We start from the raw sequence: 27,506 nt of genomic DNA on the forward strand, positions 1-27,506 counted from the left end.
AGAAGATACAGACCAGAGAAGGAAGCAAGGTTTCCAGCCTTTGAAATCAGGAATCAAAAACTTTCTGCTGTTAAGCCAACCCATTGTATGGTATTTGTCTTAGCAGTCAGGAACCAATATATTTTGCAGGAGTTTCCAGTCAAACTTTCATGGAGTATATGCTGCCTATATTTCTTAAGTGCAACAAAATAGAATCAAAGCAGAAAACCTTCCAAATTCTTTTCATGAATATTAACATTAATATCTGTATTAGTTCTAGTACACTCTAAATTGTTCTAATAAAAATCTCCCTCCCCAAAGAAAATCACCAAAAAATTATATAAAACTGACTTGTTCAGGGAAGAAGGTTTTATACCCTTCTCACTATGTGGATTCCCTCTCCATTCAGGACATCTGCTTAAATTATCACCTTTCCTAGCCATGAGAAAGAGAGAGAATGAAGTAAAGGTGAGCAGTATTTGTTCTGAAGACCTAACTCATGAAATACATATATTGCAGTATTTCTTATCCCATTAGCTAAAATTTAGTTACATGGCCACATCCGTCTGCACAGAAAATAGAAAATGAAATCTTCAGGAAATTGGCTATGTATTCTGCTAAAACTCTGAAGTAGGTGTGTATTGTTAGGAACTAGTGAGAGGTGCTATCTTTTTCTTAAAGGATTAAAGAGAATGTGGGCATTAAGGAAAAATTAGCAGCCTTGTTACAGTGTCCAAACCTGGCAGAGGCCAGTCTCTCTTTCGGGAGACTAAAGATAAATATCAATATACTTAAAAATACATATGTAAATACTCTAAATAACATAATAGTAGATAGATATTAGTTATATATTTAAAGAAAGAATAAATATTAGAAAATATTTGCACACAATTCATAATATTAATTCATCTAAGTACTAAATAAATTTTATATGCAAAGACAGTGATCAATCACTTGACAAAAATAAAAATAAAATTTAATTTGAAAAGGCCATAGGTAAACTAAAATTAGTAAATATTTTCTTTAAAGTATATAGATAACTATACGTTCATATATCCATGCAATATAAATTACACAAAGTATATGTACATATGTATTTACCTGCACAATATATACATATACATTTTTCACATATATAAATGTAAAAACATATTGATGCTTGTACTTATGAACCTTGTTCTTGTGAAATTGAAACTTAGCCCAGTATTATATATTGCCAAAGAGTTAACTCCTGAAAAACTTCCTTGTTGCTCTAATGTGGCCTCTCCTTAAGCCAAACTCAACATAAAACCTTACTACTTCCCTGCCCCTGGTGAGGGTCATGATTCCCAGGTATGAATCTCCCTTTTTTATCAAGGGATTATTACCAAGTGACAACTAGTGATGCATTTGAATAAACACCTTGCCCCAAAGCAGGAAATATTAAGTAAAAATGAGTTTTTACGGCTAAGAGATTTCAAAGTGAGTCAGGAGGTCATACCAGAGGTTACAATTATGTACATCTCAGCAGGATCTCACTGACCACCACAGTAAACAGTGCCACAACAAGAGTGCTCCCTCTATAGCCTTATGGACACTACAGGCAGAGTAGACAACCCCAGGAATTTGGCACCCTGTCAGTAGACCTTACCTTGAATATGTGATAACCTTTTCCCCAATATATCAGAGTAGGACCCAATTATAATTTTCCTACATATGGTTCTTATATTCCTTTTATTTGAACCTATAATTAGCACTATATCTATTGAAAATGTGTGTCCCAGAGAATTAAATCTGGTTGTTCATACTCTGGGTGAGCTCTGAGTCACAGTAGAGGTGCAGTCTACACCTACCCTCCAATTCACCGCACTCACCCAGGACAAGTAACAAAAATTTGATGATGGTTAGCATCCATTCCCAAAAACAGAATGTATCTACAACTGCAAACAAGACATTTCCACCCATCTGCTCCATGGTAACTTTGACCCCTCTCAACCAGCAGCAGAGGGGGCATCACCATCCCCAAATCCTCAGGATTGAGGAATGAACCAACATAAGGGGGAATGCAACTATGGACTAGAGTAGACATTATTATTCTAGCAATGGAAGAACTTGTAACATTAATATAAAACAGTGGTCACCAGAGATTCTGAAGTGAGGGAAAGGGAAGGACAGGTATAATATGGGACACTTTGGAGACATTGGAATAGTTCTACATGACATTGCAATGATGGACACAGGTCATTACACATTTTTTCAAAATTTATAAAATTGTGCAGTGTGAAGCAAAAACCATAATGTAAACTATAAACCATAGTAGCAATGTTTCAATATATGTCAGCAATTGTAAAAAATATAGCACACTAAAAAAAATACAAAGAAAAAAAACAAAACAAAAAGTAAAGATATGGGTGCCTGATTGTGTATGTGTATAATAGTTCCAAAGCCAGCCTAATGCTTAATAAACATTTCAGGTATCCCCATTAATGCCAGGAACAAGTTAAGAGTGGCTGTATTAGTCAGCCAAAGGACTGTTGATACAAAATGCCAGAAGTCTGCTGGCTTTTATAAAGGGTATTTATTTGGGGTAGGAGCTTACAGATACCAGGCCATAAAGCATAGGTTACTTCCCTCACTGAAGTCTATTTCCACATGTTGGAGCAAGATGGTTGCTGATATCTGCCAGGGTTCAGGCTTCCTGGGTTCCTCTGGGCTCAGCTTCTCTGGTTTCTCCACAAGGTCAACTCTAGATTATGAGGCTCTCTAGACTTTTCCTCTCTCCACAAGGTCAGCTGTAGACTATCAGGTGAATGGTTCTGTCTCTTTCCTTGGAGTTTCTGCCATGTCTAAGAAACCTTCTCTATTTCTCTGTGCTCTTCTCCAAACTCAGGTCCTTTCTTTCCAGGGCTTGCTTCTCTTTCCTCTGCATGCCTACTTCCTGGGGCTCCAGCTTAAGATTTCAGCATCAAACTCCAACACCAAAACTCCAATATCAGAAAACCTTTATATCAAAAACTTCAACTCTGTCCTTTGCCATGCCTTTTATCTATGAGTCCCCACCCACCAAGGGATGGGGACTCAACACCTTAATGGTGTGGCCCAATCAAAGCCCTAATCATAACTCAATCATGCCTAGTAAGAGGTCAGATTACAAACATAATTCAATATCTATTTTTGGAATTCATAACCATATCAAACTGCTACAGTGGCCATAATTTCTATATACTTAACATTGGAGATGATAACCTACAGAATTTTAGCCAATGGAATGATGTGAGATGTATAAATGTGTATAAAATTTTATCAAGATCAGTATATATAAACATTTCATCAATATTCAAGAAAACACTGAAACAATAGAACCAGGGGAATGAATGTCTGGCCCAATCCAGTACCATATCATACTAGCAAAAGAATAGACAAACAGAATATTGGAACAGAATATACATTTCAAAGATAAACTCAATTACTCATGGAAATTTAGTACATAATAAAATTAGATTCTCAAATTGTGGTAATACAAGTGAATTTTTAATCAATAGTGTTGAGAAAAACTCTCATTTAGAAAAATATACACTAGTGGCCTTTACCTAATGCTATACCCCTGTGGATGTTTGGTATTACTTATGAATCAAAAAATAAATAAAAAGATTATGTTTATAAACTCGTCTATTCCTGTGGATGTAATACCTTTGATTGTATTGAATTCAAAGATTTTAAGTTTACTTGATAAAATCAATTTAGGGCTTTTGATTTGACAATGCCAGTAAGGCATGACTCAGGTTAAGGCCCACCCCCTTCATGAGCCTATATGAATAGACATTCATTCAGGAAGATACACAGAAGAGGAGAGAACTTGTCCATTCCATCCTACCATGTGACTAAAAGGAGAGGGCTCAAAAAGCGCAACCCAGGAAGAGAGTTTAGCTGTTTGCCTGATAATTTGCAGCCAAAGATAACAGAGCAGCTAAGCAGCTGAGAAGACCCAAGAGACCAGGAAGAGATGCCCACCATCTTGCTTCAACATGTGGTAATAGACTTTGGTGAGAAACAGCCTTGAGATGGACTCTGTAGGGGCTTGTAACTGTAAGCTTTTACCCCAAATAAATACCTTTTATAAAAGCCAACTGATTTCTGGTACTTTGCATCAGCACCCCTTTGGCTGACTAATACAACCACTAAATATAAGATAAAATCATAAACTTACTAAAAATTAAGTGAAACATATTTATAAATTTGGAGTGTAAAGGATATGAACAGATAATAAAATACATAAATAGTAGTGAAACATGAAAAATACTCAACCTCACTCAAAATATATGAAAACTAAATTATGAGGGGAACACATTTCTCACCTGATTAGCAGAAACCCAAAGGTGGCATCACATTCTGTCTGTGAAACTGGAGAAATAGGCACACTCAAACATTGTTTTTGGCAATGCAAAATGATATAAACTTCTAAAAGGGGATTTGACAATATCTAGTGCAATTAAAATTAAAATTTCCTTTTGATTCTGCAGTTTTTCTTCTGAAAAATGTATCCTTTGGTTTATACCCACACACATACAAAATCATGTCTGTGCATTGCTATTTATCGAAGCTTTCTTTGCAACTACATGCAAACAAGTAAAAAAAAAATCCAAGTTTCTGCCACTATGGATATTACTAAATATATTATCCTTTAACCACTTATTGGAATACTCAATAGATACAGAAAAGAAAGAGGAAGATCCTTATACTGCTATAGAAATGTTTCTAGGATGTATAGCTCAGTGGGAAAAAAAATATGGAATAGAACAGAGTACATTGTACAGTATATAAAAGGAGGAAATACAAATACATTTTATTTTCTAAAGAAATTTTCGAAGACAATTCGCAAAAGTAAAGTCTATTATTCTCTACAAGGTTAAGGGAATAGATACAGGATAGATAGAGATATGAATGAAGAAAAATGTTTCCACTTTATACATTATGCTTTCATTATATATTACCTCTTTTTAAAAAAATAACTTTTAAAAAGACTCAATCTGGAAATTTTGGATGATATAATTATGGGTGAATACTTTAAAAGGGGCCTCTAAGGATGCTATGATTTTTTAACATTTGGAAAGGGTAACTGTGGATATAGTTATTTAGTATCTTGCCACTGTAGGGACAGAAATTGCTCCTTTGCCAATTCTAAATAGTTCTATTCTGAACATAGCCTTATTCTGAGGAGTAATTAGCAGTCTCTCAGTGCAACCAACCATCGTATGGCTCAGCACATTTCTTAGGCCATAAATTATTGCTGTAGCACAACCAGAGATTATTCCAATTTGCTTTCATAGACATTTGGGCATGGGAATTTTTATAATTGCTCCATCATTTGGGAGCATATTTTAAATAACAGTCTGGAAATGGCAAAGCTGCTGGAGTTCACTGGCAAACAAATGCCAACTATGACAAGACCTACTGATGCAAATTGGTATATTTGTGTTTACTTAAATTCTGAATATCATTCTTTCTTGAGGCTGGCACTTTGTCTTTAGAGTTTATTTTGTATATCCTTGAATCATTTTTATTGTGCCTGTCAATCACCTGAAGCCAGTTGTTATTTCTAGATTGCTTTATAAGTAACCCAAATGATTTCCTCTTCCAGTTGCAGCCACGAGTGCACTGGAGGAAATAGGACAGAAACTGTTGGCCCAGAATCTTTAGAGGTTTTCTAATTCTAATAGTTATTATACATTACAAAAGAGGGAGTAAGCAAAATTTTAGTGCAAAGCCTAAGTCGAGAGGAATTTTTAGAAACAATTTTATAAGGTCTAGGATTATAATATCTGTTTGAGTTGTGACCTAATAGATATAAATCCTTTGCCAATACAACAAATAATTACCCACATCTCTAGAACAGAGAAGAGGGCATAATGTGGAGAAAAATATATGAGAACAGACTCATCCGGCTCACAGGACACTCTTTGCAAGCTCTGAGACTTTAATACCTTTGTCAGCTTTTGGCTTTATAAATTCTTCACCAGTAATTCAAGCAGAATAAAAAATCCAAATTCTATCCATTTCATGCCAGACTTGATTATTTATATTCCCTAAAAGGGAAATGCATTTTCATATAAAACTATAAATAATTCTAGGGTTTAGAAGTCCTTTTTGTTTGACCAAGTTATTATAACTCAATTATCAACTAAGTAAAGTAAAAAGAACATGCAAAGCTGTAGTCATTCAAAGCCCATAAGCTAGAGCTCTGTTTGAAAGATCTTTTCCTCTCTGAAAGCACTGATAATTACATTCTAATATTGAAACTCTCATTGAAAAAGTTATTCTAACTCAATTAATGATTTGTGTAGCAAGTGAAACTGTTCTCCTGTGGTCTACTGAACCTTTTGGCAAAAGGTCTCTGCCTGCATGTCATAGGCAATATCAATAACAAAGTTGCCCAGACTCCAGCACCTACAATCTGATTTATTGGACTTACCACACTCAGCTAAGATGGAGGTGAAGAAGGACAACCACCACACCATGGAGCCTAGAGTGATTACAACTGAAAATGGGAGGATTGCATCCAGCATCCAGGTGGAATCTGAGCCTCCTCTTGACATAAAGGTGCAATGGACACAACCAATCCAGTGTCCACATAGAAGAGGTGGCATTGGATTGGGAAAAGTGGACATAATGGACAAAGGGTATGGGGAAAGGCAGGAAGAGATGAGAGGTGGAGGCGTCTTCGGGACATGGAGCTGCCCTGGATGGTGCTTCAGAGGTAATCACCGGACATTGTAAATCCTCACAGGGCCTACATGATGGAATAGAGGAGAGTATGGGCCATGATGTGAACCAATGTATATGAGGTGCAGAGGTGCCCAGAGATATACTTACCAAGTCCAGTGGATGTGTCATGATGATGGGAACGAGTGTTGTTGGGGGGGGGGAGAGGGGGGGTGGGGGGGTGGGGTTGAATGGGACCTCACATATATATTTTTAATGTAATATTATTACAAAGTCAATAAAAAAAAAAAAAATAACAAAGTTGCCTCCTTTATTTCCATGGCATTAAATGCTCTTCTGTAATTGCACTTTTTAAAATAGAGTTATAAAATAAATTTTAAATTAGTCAAGAGGTATTGTCAAAATACCTGATATAATAGGTATTTATATATATTACCTATATATAAATATAATTATCTATTCTGTCCAATTTTGTTTCAATATGTACAATTTTAAATTTTTTTGAAGATTTATTTATTTTATTTATTTCTCTCCCCTTCCCCCCCACCCCAGTTTTCTGTTCTCTGTGTCTATTTGCTGCATGTTCTTCTTTGTCCGCTTCTGTTGTTGTCAGTGGTACGGGAATCTGTGTTTCTTTTTGTTGCCTCATTTTGTTGTGTCAGTTCTCCATGTGTGGTGCCATTCCTGGGCAGACTGAACTTTCTTTTGTGCTGGGTGGCTCTCCTTATGGGGCACATTCCTTGCACATGGGGCTCCCCTATGCAGGGGACACCCCTGCATGGCATGGCACTCCTTGTGCGCACCAGCACTGCGCATGGGCCAGCTCCACACAGGTCCAGGAGGCCCGGGGTTTGAACCGCAGACCTCCCAGATGGTAGATGGATGCTCTAACCACTGGTCCAAGAATGCTTTCCACAATTTTTAATTTTAAATTAAGGTAAATGCTTTTGTTAAGACTTGTTCTTTAAATAATCCCAAAAGTTTTCTAATGCTTAGGATACAGGGAATAAAAAAGGAATGAGAGAATGAGAGGCTTATATTAAGCTTACATGAACAGGCAGACATGCAGAGCACATATTTTCCAGCTGAAACAAGCAGCTGGAAATATAAGACACAAAAAAATTCTTAATATATGAATTCCAGGGAATCTAATTCAGGGTTTTTATTTTAAATACTGGTAATATCAATTTAATGCAAAGGTGAACTAGTAATTGCTAACTGGTAGTACCTGAAAGTAAATATGATTGTCTCTTTTACTTTATATTATGTAAAAAATTTAAACATATGCAACAACATACAGACTAGTATAATGTTGCCCTACTTACCTTTCCTAGATTCAGAAATGATCAATCATTGCTAACCATCAGTATCTCCATCCACATTCTTCCCTCATTTTTATTGAAGCAAATCCCAGATATATCATTCAAACTACAAATACTTCATTCATTATTTATAAAGTCAAAGACTGTTAACAAATAACCAGTTTACCATTATTATATCTGAAATATTTAAATAATTTTAGTATTTCTTAAAAATTTCACATGTCTAGTAAGTGTTCAAATTCCTAATTGTATGACCCACTAATATTTTAAGCATGTTTTGTTTACTTTTTAAAATCCAGATTCAAATAATCACTCCATAGTTTTATATAAAAATACTTCTAGTTACCTTTTTACAGCTGCTTTATTCATAGTTGTGTGGAGGTTTATTTAACAGTCCACCTTGGAGATAAGCATTTGGGTTGCTTAAATCTTTTTAGGAAAAATAGTCCTGCAATGAAGAGCTTTTTGCATTTGCCTTTGCAATACTTGCTGTTTTATACATGAGAATGTATAAATGTGAGATTGCTGTGTCAAATGTTAAATGCATATTTAATATTGCTAAATATTGCCAAATTTACTTAGATTTTTAGCTTTTATAGTGCCTTTATCATTTTGATGTGAAGGTTATTTCCCCACAGCTTTGCTGATAAATGTGAGCAAAATTTGGATTTTTCCCAGCTCACTAGGTTAGAATTGATATCTCAATAATGTATTTATATTATTTAATAAAATATTGTTCTTATCATAGAATGTTGAGCATCTTTAGAGTTGTTTAAGACCATTTGGTTTTCTTCTTCTGTGGACTGTCTCTTTTTTAGTCTAGCTCATGTTTTTATCCATTCGATTGATTTTTTTTACATGTGTATCTATAGACAGTCTTTCTATTTTAGATATATAACTTGTCTGTGATATGTTACAAATGCATCTTTTCCCTGACATCCATTTATTCCCTACTTTGCTTATTATTTCCTTTTGCATGATTTTTTATTATTAATTTATTAAATTTAACTATTTTCACTTATTGCGTCTTGATTTGATACATTAGGTTTCTTCTTCATATATAAATTAGTAAAGTATAGTAAATTGTAAAAATGATCACAATATTCTATTGCTCCCATAAAAAGATGAATTCCATTCCTCTACCCTTGAATCTCTGTTGACCAAGTGGCTTGAAATAATAGCCAATGAAGATATAACAAATATAATTAAAAGAAGCAGAAGCTTGGAAAGTCTTGTACTTTGGGGCTTACCTTTTTACTGCTCTCAGAACCCAAACAAGTCTGGACTAGCCAGCTAGGTGATGAGAGATATATCACCCTAGTTGATATCCAGCTAGGGCCAGACAAAAGAGAAAGACCATCTGGTACCAGCCAGTACCCAGCTGATGGAACAAATGACTACAGACACACACGATCAAGTCAAACTTAAATTACCTAGGACAGCCCAGACAAGAACTGCTCAACAGCAACAAAATCTAAGTAACAGGTTGTTATTTTATCATTAAGCTTTGAGGTTCATTGATTAGCATCAATATAAAAGTGATATCTATTTATCTACATTATAGTGGGTTCTATTCATATTTTGTTCAGTTCTCTTATGCTTTCATTTTTAAAAATATTTAACTCAGATCCATTTAAAATATATCTATATATAGGAAATGTATTAAATTGTATCTTATTCTCTATAACTAATCAACTCCCTCAACATTAATTATTTAAACATCCATCATTTCCTCATTGATTTGAAAAGTCAATTTTGTTGCAGCATTGAGAAACAAAATTGGGAAATTTTCTGAAGTTTCCCTTCTGTTCCGTTGCTTGTTCTGGTTATTCATTTTCAAGTACCACACCTTTGTAGTTATACAGACTTTAAAATACATTTTAATATCTGGCATGACTTTTTCACATCCTCACTTTTTAATAATTTTCCTATTTACTCTTTGTTGTTCCAAACAAGTTTTATAATCAAGTTATTTAATTACAGGAAAAAATAATACCTATAATTAAATATTGCTTCTGATAAAACTAATATCTTTTGACTCTTCCTATTTGAAAAAATGAATTGTTTTTCTACCTGTTCAGCTCATCCTTTAAGTCTATCGAAAGTATTTTATGACTAGCATCATGAGTGTTTCAGATGTCTCATTTAGGCCCAAATTCTTTTTTTATGTATGGTTCTATCTTAACCTCTAACAGAATGTTTACTTAACACAATATATTGGAAGAGACAAAAGGCTTTTAGGGAAGCAGATGTAGCTCAAGCAGTTGAGCAATGGCTTCCCACATAAGAGGTCCCAGGTTTAGTCCCCAGAGCCTCCTAAAACCAAAACACAGAAAACAAGAAAACAAATGAAAAAAAACAAAAAACAAAAACAACTCAGGGGAGCTGATGTGGCTTAGTGGTTGAGTGTTGGCTTCCCACATAGAAGGTCCCGGATTCAATCCCCAGCCCTGGTACCTCAAAAAAACAAAATAAACAAAACAAAAATTAAAAAATACTTTCAAATATTTTTTGTGATGGGAGGGATAATGTCAATCTAGGATAATGTAAGTACTGAGAATCAAATAGTGTAACCAATAATCAATACTCAGATGAAAAAAAAGTCTAATTTAACAGGAGAACATTCTGAAAATCACAATGGTGTAAAAGTTTCTTGGAATTAAAATATACTCAATATTGATTTGAGAGATAAATCTTAATTTTTTTGGTATTTTTTGAGAGCGATATCGAGTTCTAATTTACAAAGCATAATACTTCCTTCAAATTTTCCAGCCCTAGCTGTGTTTATTCTCATTTGTATGTGCTCATATAATGAAAAACTTATTAAATAGAATGAGTAGCTTTATAATAATGACTGAGAATATATATTCTGTGCTAGTAAGCTTAGACACAAACATTTCCATTCCATACCAGATGGTATAGACTCAGCCCCATGACAGTAATTATAGATGCATTTTGTTTCATTATGGGTAAGCAAACAAGTATTAAACAGCTTCAACAATACATTTGTGACAATAAAGAAGCATTTTTGTGCTAATCTGTCAGTTATTACACACAGAGCTCATTGTCATTAACAATAAAATTTTGGATTGATAGGACTCAGTAATGTGACAGTGTACATGGGAATTCTACAACCCATTAATCATGTGCAATGGTTAGAATAGCACAATTCTGTATTGAATTAGTACTGAATAACATTTTGAAGACTTTTACTTCCACTGAATTTCAAGTGACTAAGAGAGGGGACAGTAATTTTTTCTACCATATTGTAGTAACTACTCTTTGCATCTGAAATATCAATAATCAACTCCTTAAAATGAAATCCTATTAAAATAAAGTGGAACGATATTTAAAAATCTCAGATTTTCAGGAATCTAAGAGATATTCTAAGGTAATTATTCACTGTTGAGTTTAAAATCTGTATAAATAAGCAGTGGTTGAAATTCCTTTCTTTAATAATATAATACTAATGAAAATGCATTATTTGAATCCCCAAGTTTACAGACATTTTATTAGCACTGGTAAGTCTGAAATTATTTTAAGAATCCCAAATAGAGAATAATAACTAATCCATTACTTTGGGTGTGAGACCCATTTGAACTGGATTACATCAGTGGGCTGTGATTCGTGTTGAGTATCCACCCTCTTGCTAGCTAGATGTACAAGGAGACAGAGATTTAGATCAAGGATAAAGGGAGTTGGCATATTTGATTCTGCAATGTAACAGTCAGAGGATTGCTTAAGCACAAAGCTGCCAAGAGGCTTGGCCCATGGAGCAGCTCAAGAGGAGACCAGCCCTCTGTATGCCTAATAGCTTACAGCTGAGCTTGGTGAAACAGCTGGGAGAGGTATAGGAGGTCTGGAAAGAGACAAGCCCTATGCCTGGTTGCTCACAGCTGAGCTCCAAGAGATGGTAGATTCTGAGGGGAAGGCAGAGACCTCCACAGAGATTGGTGACTATCTTGTTTCACCATGTAGCAACAACACTAAGATCAACAGTAGCTGATTTTGGTGAGAAAGCACCTCTTATGGTGCCTTGAGTTGGGCTTTTAATGGCCTTGCAAGTTTGACATTTTACCCCAAATAAAACTCCTTTATAAAAGCCAACACATTTGTGGTACTTTTCATCAGCAGCCCTTTAGCAAACAAAAACTTTTAGTAATAGAAACATGAACATAATATTATTTCATTCCTTACATTCCTTACAGAACTTTCAGTATTGTAAGAGAGATTTAAAATGTGTAACACATGTTATGTATTAATGAGGTATATATAAATGAATATTTTTTCAGTTTTCAAATATGTTTCAGTTTTTGTTGGCCAACTAATATGTAAGACTATTGTAGGGGGAGCTATAGCCCAATAGTCAAATGTCCTAAGCATTCTGGATACTTTCTTTGCTATTTCTGGGATGTGGTGACACAGCATAACTGCACTCAGCTTTCAGGGGATAGACTTGATCCGACTGACCCATGCACCAGCTAATCAGTATATGTAACATGATAGGTATGCCACTGTAAAAGCCAATCATATAGTCTGATAGTAGTAACATAAAAGCAGTTCCCATCTAAATAGATGAGGGGAGAGAACAAAGGGAGCTTAAAGGAGCAGGAACCAGAGAAAGCAGAGAAAGGTGGAAAAAAGCATGGAATAAACTCAGTGTGCACAAACTCCCCATGGCTCTGCATGCCTTCTTCTTTGCTAAAGGCCCTGGCTACCCAACTCTGATTGAGGGGCCCACCTCAGACCCTAACATTTGTCATAAGCGGTAGGATGTTCTGAACACAGTGAGTAGATCTTCAGCCCTGGTGAACCCCACAGTGCATGATAGGGGTGGGATGTGGCCTCCTTCAAATCTTTGGTATCCAGTGGCAGTGATTCTCCTGTAATGGGCCCCTCTGGAGAGCTGGGATTCAGTTCATGCCACTCTGGATTTTATTGCAAAGGCGCTAGAATCTTTGGGAGCCATGTTAACCCTTTCTCAGAAGGAATGGGATGGGAAAGTGCCCTGGTTGTTCCTGACTATGCTGTGGGAACAGCACAAGGAAATTTTGGTTGTGCAAGCCCACATTCAGAGACTTACAGGTGGCACAAGGGACTGGGATTCTGCCTGAGTGCACTGGAGGAAGACACAGCTTTTGGGAGGCCAATGGTGCTGTGAGTACTTGTGATGAGCCCTAGATTGGGTCCCCACTCCATCCCCAGAACTCTGTGTTGGATGAAATGGCACAATGCTGGGGAACTCCCAGAGACTGTTAGTAAATGGGCCACTTATATGGACCTGGTTCAGATTGTGCATGAGATGAGAGTGCATCAGATGATGTTCCAGGCAAATTACACAGGCCCAGACAGTGAACTCTTTTCCACCTGTATGAAAGACATGATTCTGGCTATAGTTCCACTGGGTACTTTTGGCTCCTTAGCAGCCTTCTTAATCCCATACATGGATAAAGTAGGATCATGGAGTCCAAATGGCCCCTCTCCCTTCTGGAGCAGAATGAGGAGGGGGCTATATGGGAAGAGAAAAGGGACTGGCCCAACACAGGCCCAGGGGAGCATGTTCTTGAAGCTGCTGAAACTGTCTCTACTGCAAATGTGGACAAACCTCATTGCTGCCAGTGTGAATCAAGATAAAATAAAGCAGCAACCTTAAGAAGAGCTACTAGGTCTTTGGAAGGCGCTGATGCAGGAACAGCAGTACACAAAGTTATGGGAGAAAAGTCTCCCACTAAAGGGACATCCTTTCCATTTACAAAGTGTTTTATAGGCAGAACCAGAGAACAATGACTGAAAATTGGCAAATGGGATGAAGAACACAATTAGGGAGGTCAGATGACCAGAGGCCACACATAGTCCATCTTGTGGCCTGTCCAGTAGCTTGATAGAACATGGCACATGATGTGAACTGAATAAAATGACTCCTTTACACCACCTTTACGTGCAGCAGTCCCATCAATGACTGAGATCATGAATCAGCTATCATATGTGTTGGGACAATATCATTATATAGTGGATTTGACTAATGCTTTTTTTTTTCTCTGTAGATATTGCACCAGAGAGTCAAGAATAATTTGCCTTTATGTGGGAAGGATGCCAGTGGATCTTTTTAGTGCTTCTCAAGATTATATTTATAGCCCAACCATCTGTTACTGTTTGGTTGTGGAGGATCTCTCTACTTGGATGCATAGATACTCTGTGATGTCATGCTAACCTCTGATAAATGGTATAAGTTCCTGTTCACAGATGTGGATACTAATACAGGTTTAGTTTTTGCCCTTCCATTCTGAATAGCCACCCAAAAGAGTACCATTGTGGCTTTGACTATTTTGAGTGCCTGGTATGGGTGTATCCTTTCAAGGTGTGGGGTGACAGGCACCCATTTCACAGGTTTCAAAATGCAAACCTGGGCAAAAAATAAAATAAAATAAAAGACATAGATTGTCATTTGCATGATCCATATTGACCACAGGCTGCAGGCATGATTGAACAGTATAATGGCTTATTAAAGGACATATTATGCATGATGTCTCCAAAGGAGCTGACTTGCAGGGTGTGCTACCCACCTGCTGCAGGCAGTATGCCTTCTAAATGAGCAGCCACAGTGAACAGGGCAGTTGCCCCTAGACTCGTTTGTATAGGAATGCACTTTACCTTTACATGTAATAATGAAAACCTCAGACTCTCTTGCATTTCCTAAAGTTTTCGATGGAAATTTGGTGTTGACTGTCTCCACTGCCTTGGGATTGGGCAAACAGTGGTGTGGACATGGCCATGGACTGTTGTAGCTGAAGTCCCCACTGGGAAAGCTGTCCTATTACCATATGGAGATGGCATGAAGAGGGGATTGACCATGACACCATGGGTCCGTAAATGGCCATCTGAGGTAAAAGTTGCACTGCCTGAAAATTCAGCAGGAACACTTCTGAGGGGAACTTTTGTCTTACAAATGTGGCTCATACCATTGCTCCCAGTGGAGCTATTCCCTTTGCAATCAACTTTAGTGCGGGGAGATAAGGTATGGTATTCTAGACTAGGGTGACCACCAATGCCTGCCACCATTCTGTCCCAAGATGAACATGCTGCATATATATTGCCTGAGGGACATGATTTACCTCTTATGGTATCTTTGGCCCTACTGTCTTTCTGCCCTGGTTGACATCAGCCAACACTGTACTGTCATGGGCTCATACCTATGCCCATGTTCACAACATAACCCATTGCTGGGTATGCACTGACCTGCCAGCAGAAGGACAGAAGGAGAAGAAGGCCTTCTGTGGACCATCACCCCGGCAACAGAGGCTAATTGGACATGGCTTCAGACAACTGACAGGTCCACACCAAAGTGGGAGATCACACGAAAATGAGTAGAAACACTACTCCACAGAGATATAGACAATACCCATCCCCAAAGGGTTATTCTATCTATAATGGTTGGGGGTGGCTTCCAGCTGAACATGTGACATTAAGGGAAATAATACCCCAGCACATTGATCAATATGTCAATGATTCCCGGAAAATAGGGGGATGGACCCCTAGGTTTATTTGCAATTATATTGTAGTCAATAGTTAAACCAGATATTGATGAGAACATCTGAGACCAATTTGGAAATGAGTTGTGTTGTTTTGTAATTTTCTTAGTTGTGTTTTGTTGTGCCTTATATTGTTGCTATGGCCTTTTGGCCCAGGGTGCAGCCCTGTGGTGATGAGCCCTAAGACACTGCCATTTGGAGGGAGGAATGTAAGGGGAGCTAGAGCCCAATATTTAAACAGCCTAAGCTTTCTGGAAACTGCTTTGGTATGTCTGGGATGTGGTGACACAGCATAACAGCACTCAGCTTCATCCGACTGACCCATGCACCAGCTAATCAGTATATGTAACACAATAGGTATGCCACTGTAAGAGCCAAACATATATTCTGATAGTAGTAACACAAAAGGAGTTCCCATGTAAAAAGAGAAGCACAGAGAGAACAAAGAAAGCTTAAAGAAGCAGTAATCAGAGAGAGCAGAGGAAGGTGGAAAAGAGCATGGAATAAACTCAATATGCATAAACTCCCCATGGCCCCACTAAAGGCCCTGGCTCCCCCACTCTGGCAGAGGGGCCCAGCTCAGACCTCAACAACTATAAACTGTGGTCTTTGTAAACAAGTAGAAATTATTATGAGTTAGTAAATTGAAATTTACTAAAAAATAGTAGGAAAATGCAAGCACATAGAAAGAATGAGCCAGGATATTGTGACATATAATACATATTACAAATTTCAAATAATGATGATTTAACAGTTTGGAATCTTTGCTGAATTTCCTTTTGGTATAGTAGTTTTTCATGCAATAAAATATATAAAGAATCCTATCACTTTTTATGGACTTCTTGTGGATTAGATTTTCAACCTACTAGAAAATAGAATACCTCCTCAGAGAAAATTCAGACACACATAACTTTTGACAGTCTTCTCTCAAAATTATCTGGGTTCTAATACCAGGGATAAACTGGACCTGCCAATCTAAATCAATATATAATACAGAACTCAAAATGCTGGAAATGTGCCATGTTCTATTTTGATAAGAACAAATACTATGTAGTTGTGACTACAAATACACAAGTAGTTGAAGTGGTGAATTCTGACCAAGTCCTCTTCTGATTGCTACAGTTTTCTTAATGAAATAGGAAACATCATTAGTTAAGTGAGAGGGACTGGAAAGTGGAGTTAGAGAATGTAATAGGTATGAAATAGTTCCCAAGGATAGAGGGGGAATGGATAATGAAGAAATATAGAAAGGATTTTGTGTTGTTTCAAGGGTACACTTGAGATTGTTAGATTGCATTAAAGATACACTTTCAGTTTTTAGTTATATATTTTAACCAACAATTAACATGGTTATATAATATTCTTGAGCCAAGTTCTGCTGTAGGAATTTGGATGTTCATTATGGATTAATCATTATTTAAACAAGGCTTAGTTTTGTCATGCAAGTCCTACCAAGTTAAACAAAGAAGTGGTGTTGAGGATGTATGAGAGAGTGATAAAAATGATTGACTATGGAGTTTTAGCTTTGTACAAAGGAATATGAGTACATGGGGCCCAGGGATGAGGGATAGTATAAAATTAATAAAATTAATATGTAATTGATATTTATGAAGGTGAAGGATTTTTGGAGTGAGGGAAATGTAGAGAATAAGCTCAAAATATAGAAGACAATGGCCAGTAAGTTGAATGCAAGAAGTTGTTGGCATTTTTTTCAATATAAAATGATGAATTTATTAGACATAAAAATTCAAAAGCATTCAAGTTTTTAAAAAAAAGTTACACCATGAGAAGACAGAGCAGATGGTTGGTAATGGTTTATATACACAATATCCCAACTGAAGTCATCTGTTTGAGATCAATATTTTATTCATTAGATTAGGTAGAAATACTGACTTAAATGCTCAAAATAATAAAATGAATATATGTTTTATGTCCCTAAACTGTTTTTATACTCCAGTACTACTAAATGGGAAACTTCTCAGCAGATCCACCTCTCAAACAGATTTATTTCCCATAGGAAGTTTGATAGCTCTCATTGATATATATCATTTTGGAATGTAAATTACATGTAAGCCTCTATTTTAGGTCCCTTTATACTTTGCCTACTTCATTTTTTCTCTTTTCAATCCACCCAAGATTCCAGTAATCACTCTTCTCTAAACAGGACCAACTTAGACAAAACAGGTTATGGAGAACTGGATGGCTCTTGGAAGAGGAACAATCTCCAATAATAGTGTGAATTCTGTGGTACTCTTTCCTTTTAGCAGGTACCTGATTACACCTAATATGGTATGAGAAAGCATATACACTCAGAGAAAGAGGAAAGCATTTTATACCATATCAAACTTTGTCTTGGTCCTGTGGCTTCCTCTTCTTAACTAGTACACTCAGCATTTTATTAAGTTCCTAACTGTAAACACACGCAATGTTTAATAAAGCACCCAGAAACATCATGGTAAGCAAACCATTACTTTCCTAAGAGAATGTGTTAGGTAGAGATAGAGGGGGAAGAAAAACAGGGAGAAACCATTTTTAAGAAAAACAAGACAACATAAAAATGCTTTCATAAAATACATTTTAAAAAAACAGATAAAACAAATTCAATTTTAAGTGTTCTATACCCGAAGACTGATATTTTCTCATAAATTGTTTTAGTGCTCATAAAAGGTATAATAGAAGGAAATTATCTTCTTTACCTATGGAGTTGTTAGAGCACTAGTACTGGATTGAGTTTTCCAATAGTACATATAGCTCATCATTCCAAGAAAACAGTAAACTAAGACTTTTGACTCATTTAATCCCCATTGCATCTATTAATTTTAAGACTTGCACCTTGAACCCTTTTTCATGATGCTTTAAAACTGTTCCTTTTTCTGCATATGAAAATAATTAGGGAAATTAAAGATCTGATTCTACTTGGGTAGATTTAACTCACAGATCATGTTGTTATTTCAAAGAACTATCCTAGACATCTTCAGTAATCTTAAATCTGTGGTAGTTTTTATATAAAACTGTACTTTAGGACTTACCGAGAGAGAAAATTCTAACGTTTTAAAGTAAATTGCTGCTACTGCCCTGGTATCCAAAGAACATATTGCTATTTCTAAGAACTTTCCCTCCACCTCACAATTCACAGCAGTAAGCATTAAATGAAGGACCATAATCACAAGCTCATATCTTTAAAACATGGGCGCAAGAAACCTTTTGATCTTATTCTTGAAGATGGATTTAGATCGTGAAGTTTATCAAATAGGTGGTATGCTTTATCAGGAACCTCATTCCAACCATCAAAATTGGTAGTAATTTCATCCACCACTTTGCCCTTTATGCAATGAATTCCCTCAGTACTGTGCTTGAGGTGTGTGCATGAAGTAGGATGCTTTAGGGTCAATCTTTCTTTAAAAAGTTGGGTTATGAGAAGCAGGTTCTTATATACACCAATTAATTTAGGACTTTTAGAGTCTATACCCCAGAGCCTCTCACAAAGTTATCTCAAGTGTCATGCTGGGACTTCTTTGCTACATAATATTGATTTGCCAAAAGTTTTAGCAGTGTATGTTTTCCCTAGATCCACAGATTCTCATAAGTTGAGCCAGAGCAGTTAAATTATAACTGGCTTTATAAAATGGATATTGTCCACTAAGCAAAGTATGGAATATAACACCTGCAGACCACATGTTAATTGTGGTAGTTTGTTTGAGGCACTTTGTCAAGACCTCTGGCACCCTGAATTCTGATGTAACCTGCCCTAGGGGTAACTTGCTGCCATCTTGAAAAACAAATACTGGAAACTTTTTCTGTTGCAAAAGAGTCAAAGATCAGGCTAGCAGGCCAAGAACTGGCAGTTTACCTCATCACAGCACTAGTAATAACTTTTGAAGAAATAGCCTTTAAAAAAAAAAGATTTATTTCTCACAAACACACCCTTGTTGTTTGTGCTCACTGTCTGCTCATTGTATGCTCTCTGTGTCAGATTGTCTTCCTTTTTTTCTAGGAGGCACTGAAAACAAACTGGAATTTCACAAGTGGGAGGTAGGAGCCCAATTGCTTGAGTCACATCTGCTCCCTGATTGTTGTGTCTCTTCATTGTTTCTCCTCATTGTGTCATCTTGTTGCACAAGCCCATTGCATCAGCTCACTGCCTTGTTTGTCTTCTTTATGAGACACTGGAAATTGAACCCAGACCTCCCCTGTGGTAGACAGGCAAGGCACCCAACAGGTTGAGCCACATCCGCTCAAACCTTCTTTTTTGCTGCTAATTTTCTAGATAGAACATTCACAGTCTTTGCTTCTTAAGTTTCACTACAGGGCTCTATGTAAATTGGAGCTGTACATATGAAAATATCTTTCTCCAAGAGCAGAGTGATGGACAGAATGAACCACAGATACCTCTTTTCCATTTTTCCTTATTTACTATGAATTTGTACATTTGCATAGGGCCCTTGAGCAGATGATTTTGTGATGAGCTGCTGATGCAGCAGGACCACTCAATGAAATCATGTTTCCCATGATTTCATGGTACTTATTTTGTAAAAAACTTTCCAGCTAAGCTTCAGACTGGACAAATTTGAGAAGCTCAATTTTCCTATCTTGGGTTCCTTAGGCCAAACCAAAGTCTACCAAGGTATACTTTTTCAGGGACCTATTATATAAAAAAATGGTGAAAGATACCAAATCAACAAATGCATTTCAAACCTTTGAAAAGATTGACTATATATTTCTGTACTTTTTGAAGGGAAAGAGAATTCAAAATATCCCAGCCACTGGAAGGCACTGAAGTTTTACTATAATTCTTATAGGATGAGTTGCTGGAATTAAGTGTTTTAGAGCAATTTCCTCTTCATGTCCTATTTGTAATTGTGCAATGGCCAAATAAACAGAGCTGAAAGTGCCTTCTACAACTTTGTCCTCAATTTTAAACACATTACCAAGTTGTGCTACAGATTCATAAAGCTTCTTAATACCTCTTTCAACACCTGGAATTTTAAAATTATGCTCATATATTTTTTTTTTAACAAGCCATGAATTTGAAGTTGGTCACATAGGGAAGAAAAACACCATTGGATCATCTACCTGAAGCCCCAAAGTCATTTCCATCATACAACAAGTAGGATGCAAAATGCCAGCTAAAGGATCATTGTGGCCGTGGCTCCCTGCCGCTTGGGTGGAACGCAAATCCTTCTTCGCGCCACCCTCGTGAGCAGTGGGTTGTCGACGCACCACACCTGCCTGAGACTGCTGGCCGGAGCTGCTAGTCAGAGAAGGGGGACCGCGCTACAAACCCAGGCAAGCCACTGGCCAGGAGAAGTAGACAGCTTTATTGGCAGAAGCGGGGGAGCCAGGGTGCGCAGGGTTATGCATGATCTGCGAGTGAGTCCGGGGAGGGGACAGTGGATGGGAGTTATATAGGGTGAATGCGGAAACATTATCTGATTGGTTGGGACAGCAATATGTCTATATATGGTAACTCTAGATTTACTAGACAAAATGGCAGAAGGAGAGGAAACGGCTGCTCGGTGCATGCACACTGTCCAGGGAGGGGGTGGTGAGCAGGGATTATATAGGGCTAACGCGGAAGCATTACTTGATTGGTTGGGACTGTGACATGTCCATATAAGGTGGCCTTTATGATTACTTGGTTAGGTTGGGAGGGGGAGGCACGAAGGCAGCTTGGCGCATGCGTACTATTTTCGGCCAGTGACTCAGCGCTCTCGAGGGCTATCCCTGAATTTACTCAAGGGCCTGTAGGGTCTAGAGTTTACTCCCATCCCTTCCAAGGCGAGTCTCATGGCTTGAATTAAAGCTGGGCCAGCTTTCCCTTCAGATCATGTCCACAGGGGATGCACAGGAGGGTTGAAGAGAGCGCAACGTCTTCTGTGACTCTCCAGATGCCTGGGTCATCAGCTCCAAAACTCTCCACCTAGCAAGTCTGCCAAACATCCCTGCGCATGCATGAAGTATTGATTATGGAGCATGTGCTGCCATTGATAAGAACAATGGTTTGGGGTATGACTATGGGAGTTAGTGGCACTGATAAGACAAACTCAATGTGGTAGACAAATTGGAGGGGTTGAGTCCATAATGTTGGCAGGACATTCTACATTTATATAGAAATCACTAAGATTCAAGGTAAAAGTAGTTTTGGAGATAGTGGACAGAATGTCGTAAGGGAAAAAGAAGGTATTCGCTGTTATAATAAAAGCACATCAGATTCAAAGCTAGATATTTTTATGCGAGTTGTAAGGAGGCTTGCTGCTATTTAGCAATGACTTTCAAGAAAGAGCATTTCCTGATCCAATGTTACTAGAGCTGTGACATAAAAAATAAAAAATGACACAACACTAAACTAAATCTCAATAAACTAAACTTTAAACAACAATAGGCATTGCTTAAGAGATTTGCAGGGGAAACAGTGTTCTCAAAGGCAAAGAATATTTTGGTTAGAATAACGGAAAGCTAAAAGAAAACGTTGTGATTTTGGTGATTGTTGGACTGAATTCCAAAGGGCAAAGTGGAAGGTTTTCAGGAATAGTGATATTTTTCCTGGGATTATAATTATTGATATAATAATTTAAAATGTTTTCTTGTGCTCACAAATATACATTATATATTATGTAAAAATATAAAAAAGGCATGTTTTTTGAAATCGAATACTGTTGTTTAAGTTTCTAAGTACCATGATTAGAATATCTGCTAGTTTCAAATCGATTAAAGTCTTAGTGTGTGTAATCAATTTTCTTTCAATACATCTAATAAGTGCAATATATTAATTTGTTTTTCAATAATCACTCCATTTTCATGAAATAATATTCACAGATAAAACAAATATATATATGACGGGAATGGAAAGGGAATAAATGGCCATTTCATTTTGCCATTAGATAGTTCCTGACTTTTTTTTTGGTAAACTTATGGAGAAAACAACAAAAGAACACCTTAAATTCATTGTAATTCCCAAAGACAGATGGTAATAAAACTGTCTATATTCCTGTGCTCATTATATGTCAAATTTATCTCAGGATGATAATACTGAAGTTAATTCAAATAGCTTAGACATAAACATTTCTTCTCCAGCAAAGATTGAGTCATCAAGGCTTTTAGAACAAAAAGAACCATGTCTCTGATTAAACTATTCTTCAACACATGTTGAAAATACATTTAAGTTTAAAATAAAAGTTTTTGTTAGTATGTTTTAAAAATTAAGCTGTCCAGTCATCTCTTCCACCATATAAAGTTTGTTATGCTCTGAAACAATTTTTATAATTGCCATCATAGACATTGGCTGAAAGGTGATAGATGAGCTACACATATCAAGAGAAACTAATTTCACAAACATAAACATAAGTAAATAGTATATTTATATACATATATACAATATGATACTATTATAAAATGTTTTAAAAGAATTAAAACTGTACAATATAAAACCATACTAGATAATGTTAAGTGATATGTGCATATAAAATAAAATATAAAGAAGTTCAACAAAGCAATAAATATTAAATAGATAAATTTTGCATTTAACAATGGAGAAGTGATGGATAGCAATCAGCATACACAAAATATACAATTTTGTTTTAATTTTTAATAAATTGTAAGTTTTAATATTTTTTTACAAATTAACTTCTTTAAATTTTACCTGAATTTATAAAAATCCATATTTTCTAAATAATTAATTTTACTGCATTTTAATTAAATACTTAAATATAATGTTAATAAAAGCTTTATATATAGACAATTTTAGAGTAACTTTATGTGATGATGTACATAGAATAGATATGGATTTAAAATAGATTACACATTTTTCGGTGTCATAATTAATGTTTAAAGATAGCACATCTGTTAAAGATTTAAAGTATGTTACATAATACCTAAATCATTTTTTCTCAAACACTACCTCGCAAAAAGTCACTCACAGATATTGTTAAAAACACAAATTCTGGGGACTCCAAAGTGGGAAGTTTATATTTTGTATGTCTAAAAATAGTATTGCAAGTGATTCTGACAAATGTGAATGAAACCTAAGAACTCAAACTAAGAAATTCACTCATTTTACCTTTAAATGCCTAAATATTTTGAGTTCTATTTACCCTACCAATATAGCAAAGAGAGTTGAAACAAAGCACACTGAATATAAATTATGTCTTGTTGACATTCATGCAGCATTTTTTATTTAGCTGAGATCATGTTCACGACTTAAGAGATCATTGCCTTATATTTTACTAGAATGTAAATTTTTCCAAAATTTGAGAAACATTTCTCTTTTCTGGCATTGGAACTTAATCTGTTATTCAACAGTTGAGAACCCAAGTCCAACTATCTTTTGAAAAAAAAACAAAAAACAAAATAGTACTAGTAAGTCCACTTTTCTTAGCATTTTTATTTTAAGATAATTTTAGACTTTCAGAAGAGTTGAAAAACTAGTACAGTTGAGTTCTCATATGTACTTCATCCAACAACACCTTATACTAATAGCTAATATAATTACAGAACAATGGACAAAACTAAGAAATTAATCCTGACACAATACTATTAAATAAACTACAGATTTTTTTTTTTTTTTTAATTTCATTCTCTGTTCCAGGATCCAATTCAGGATGTCATGTTCCATTTAATTGTCATATCACCTTAGTTTTTTTTTTTTTCTTTCTATGTCAGTTCCTCAGTTTTTCTTTCTTTTTCATAACCTTGTTGTAGAATTTGAGAGAAGTTCAATTATTTGAGTATAGAGAGGCCAGGACTCAGGAATGATTTTGAGAAGGAAAAATGGTTTATTGACAGCTGGCCGGCCTCGGGAACTTTCTGTTTCAATCCCGAGCCCCGAACAAGATTTTCAAATGTCTTTTATACAGAGAGGAAAGGCCAAATGGTCCCTTTGTTTCAGTTCTCAATAGGCTTGAATTAGCATATATATCTTCCACATCTTAGATAAGCTTTTAGCATGGACTCCAGACATTCTAGATAAGCTTTTAACATATTTGGTTTGCATTTCCCCTAAATACTTAAAGTTTATAGACCTTGCATTGTTAAACTGTTTCCTGGGACTGGAGTCGTTGCCATTGTCACTAAGGGCAGGACTGAAGCCTCTTACCATTTTACACCCACAAGTCAAACAGCTTAGGTTATCTCTGAAGAGACAAAGAGCCTCCCACCCATAGCCCACATCAACCTGACTCTTTTTAAAGAATACTGGTCAGTTATTTTATAGATTGTGCAAAACTTCAGGTCTGGCTGATTTTTTCTCATGTGTTGATTGTGGTGATGCATTGGTAGGAAAGATACTGCAAAGGTCAAATGCCTTTCTCAGGGCATCACACCAGAGCTAAGGGTGCCAGTATAGACATCGTCTGCTAGTTACTGTTTTTTCTTTTATAATTGCTAAATATTTGGGAGTTGATATATTGATATTATGCAAATATTCTTTTTCCTTTTAATATTTGTTCACTAATTTAAGCATCCATAACTGGAGCTTGCCTGCAGAAATTATTGTTGTATTACTATGGTATAATTCGACTTTCCTCATTCCTTCTGCTTTCAAATTTTGTAAATTTTATGTATATTATGTAAATTTTATGTTACATATATATATCAGTATTTATCAGGTTCTTTATTTAACTTTTTGGTTATAATCCAATTGTCATTAATCTCAATTTTGTTGCTGAAGTTGCTCTTACTTTGGCTATCGGACTCTTTTCAGATTTTCTCATGCAACTTTTTGATATAAACCCCCACTTCTTTTATTTATAAAACACTTCCTTATCTTCTGGCACCAGAAAAGGCTCTAGGCTCATCTTATACATTTCATGTCTCAGTCCTAGTATCCTTGATTTCTTCAAGGAGCCCTGGTTTTTTAAACCAAGTACTTAAAACAAAGAAAAAGACAAAGGTACTTAAAAACAGAGATCTGGGTGTTAGGTGTGTTTATTATTTTGGGGGTGTCATTGTTTCTAATCCTACTTAATGGATAGAACTAGAAAATGCATATACATATACTAAGAAATGCATGCATACACATATATTTATTTTTGCATTTCTGTATATCTATCATCTATCTAATTTATATGTTTTTAATAATGTGCCCAAATTTATAACTCCAAATCTTATCCAGTACCAGAGCTTATTTTAGGCTTTCTCCTGTCCTTAATTGTCAATCCTTTTGCTAACATTACAAAATCTGGCCCTCAGTTTTTCAATATATAATAATTTGTTTAACATTAATAGCCAAATAAAGCATAATTGGGATTACTAACAAGAACACATGGGAAACAATTTATAGATTAATTGCAGCATTCTTATATAGTTCTCTCATCTTTAAGCTTTTAGTATCTAGTCAAAACTCTATATTCGAGACCCTTAGGTCAGTTTCTTTCTTCCCTGTTCCTTCAAGGTGGTTATGTTATTTGTATTACAGTTTAAATTCCACCTTTCCATTTTTCTTCCCACATTCTTTTTGAAATAGTTTTTAAGTTGCATACGGTAGAATTCACTCTTTTTGATGTACAGTTTTATAGATTTATCAAATACATAGTCATGTTTTCAGCACCAAATTTCTGTACTGAAGAGTCATTAAACCAAAATTTCCATTATGCTTCTACTTTGCAATTTACTATTCACTTGTGTCTTCAAATCTCTGCTAATCAATGATCTGTTTTCTACTGCAGTAATTTCATTTTGCTGAGTGTCATGTAAATGGAATTTTACAACATGAGTACTTTTAGAGCTAGCTTTTTTTCACTTTGAATTGAATTATGTTATTTGAATCAATAGTTCATTACTTATTGCTGACAATTAGTTCATGGTTCATAGTATGAATATGATGTAGTTTTCATGTTCATTCATAAATTAAAGGCATCTGGATTTTTAAAAAATTTTGGCAATGATGAATAAAGCTGTTACAAACATCTATATAAGGTTTTTGCATAAAAAAATCATTTCATTTTGGTAGAATCCTAGGAATAGATTTCCTGGGTCATATTTTAAGTACATATTCAAATTATAAAAGGAAAATGCTGAACTATTTTTAGAAAGTGACTGTATCTTTTTGTACCTCATCAGCAACACAGGAGAATTTCAGTTGCTCTGAAACTCTCCTAGTATATGAAAGAAAGTTATTTCATTTTTTGTTTTATCAATTTTAATAGGTATGAAGAATTATGTCACAGAGATTTTAATTTTTTCCACTTTTTTTCATTAGTGAAGCTGTAGGTTTGCAGAAAAATCATGCATAAAATACAGAGTTCCCATATACCACCTTATTAACACCTTGCGTTGGTATGGTATATTTGTTGTAGTTAATGAGTAAAATGTTTTATTATTCTCATATTAACTTAGTCCATTATCTACAATAAGGTTAGCTGGGTTATAGAGTCCTAATTTATTTATTTTTCTTTTTGTTCTACTAACATATATGCAACTTAAAATTTCTTCTTTAACAACATTCAAATATATAATTCAGTGCTGTTAGGTGCATTCATAATGTTATACTACCATCCCCATTATTACCAAAACTTTTCCATCAACCCAAAAAGAAATGCTATACAATTTAAACATAACTCCCCATTCCCTACCCTACTTTGGCTTTTAGTAGCCTATATTCTAGTTTATAACACTATGAATTTGTTTATTCTAAATATTTCATATCAGTGAGATCCTACACTATCTGTCCTTTTGTTTCTGGCTTACTTTAGCAAGCATGATGTCCTCAAGCTTCATCCATGTTGTCTCATGTATCAGAACTTCATTGCTTTTAATGGCTGAATAATATCCCATTGTATGTATATACCATGTTTTATTCATCCATTCCTTAGCTGATAGACACTTGGGTTAATCCAGCTTTGGGCAATTGTTACTAATACTGCTATGAATATTGGTTTGCAAATAATGGCTTTCGATTTTTGGAAGTATATACCTAGAAAAGGGGTTGCTGGATCATATATAACAACCAAACTGTCTTTTGCAGCGACTGTACCATTTTACA

General features: G+C 35.7%; 1 pseudogene; it reads right to left on the minus strand.

The window, feature by feature from the left end:
• Positions 1-18,692: 18,692 nt before the first annotated feature.
• Positions 18,693-27,298, minus strand: LOC105745393 (cell division cycle 7-related protein kinase pseudogene; annotated as a pseudogene).
• Positions 27,299-27,506: the final 208 nt, after the last annotated feature.

Source organism: Dasypus novemcinctus, chromosome 15 (assembly GCF_030445035.2).
Source record: "Dasypus novemcinctus isolate mDasNov1 chromosome 15, mDasNov1.1.hap2, whole genome shotgun sequence".
NCBI classification, from domain to species: domain Eukaryota; kingdom Metazoa; phylum Chordata; class Mammalia; order Cingulata; family Dasypodidae; genus Dasypus; species Dasypus novemcinctus.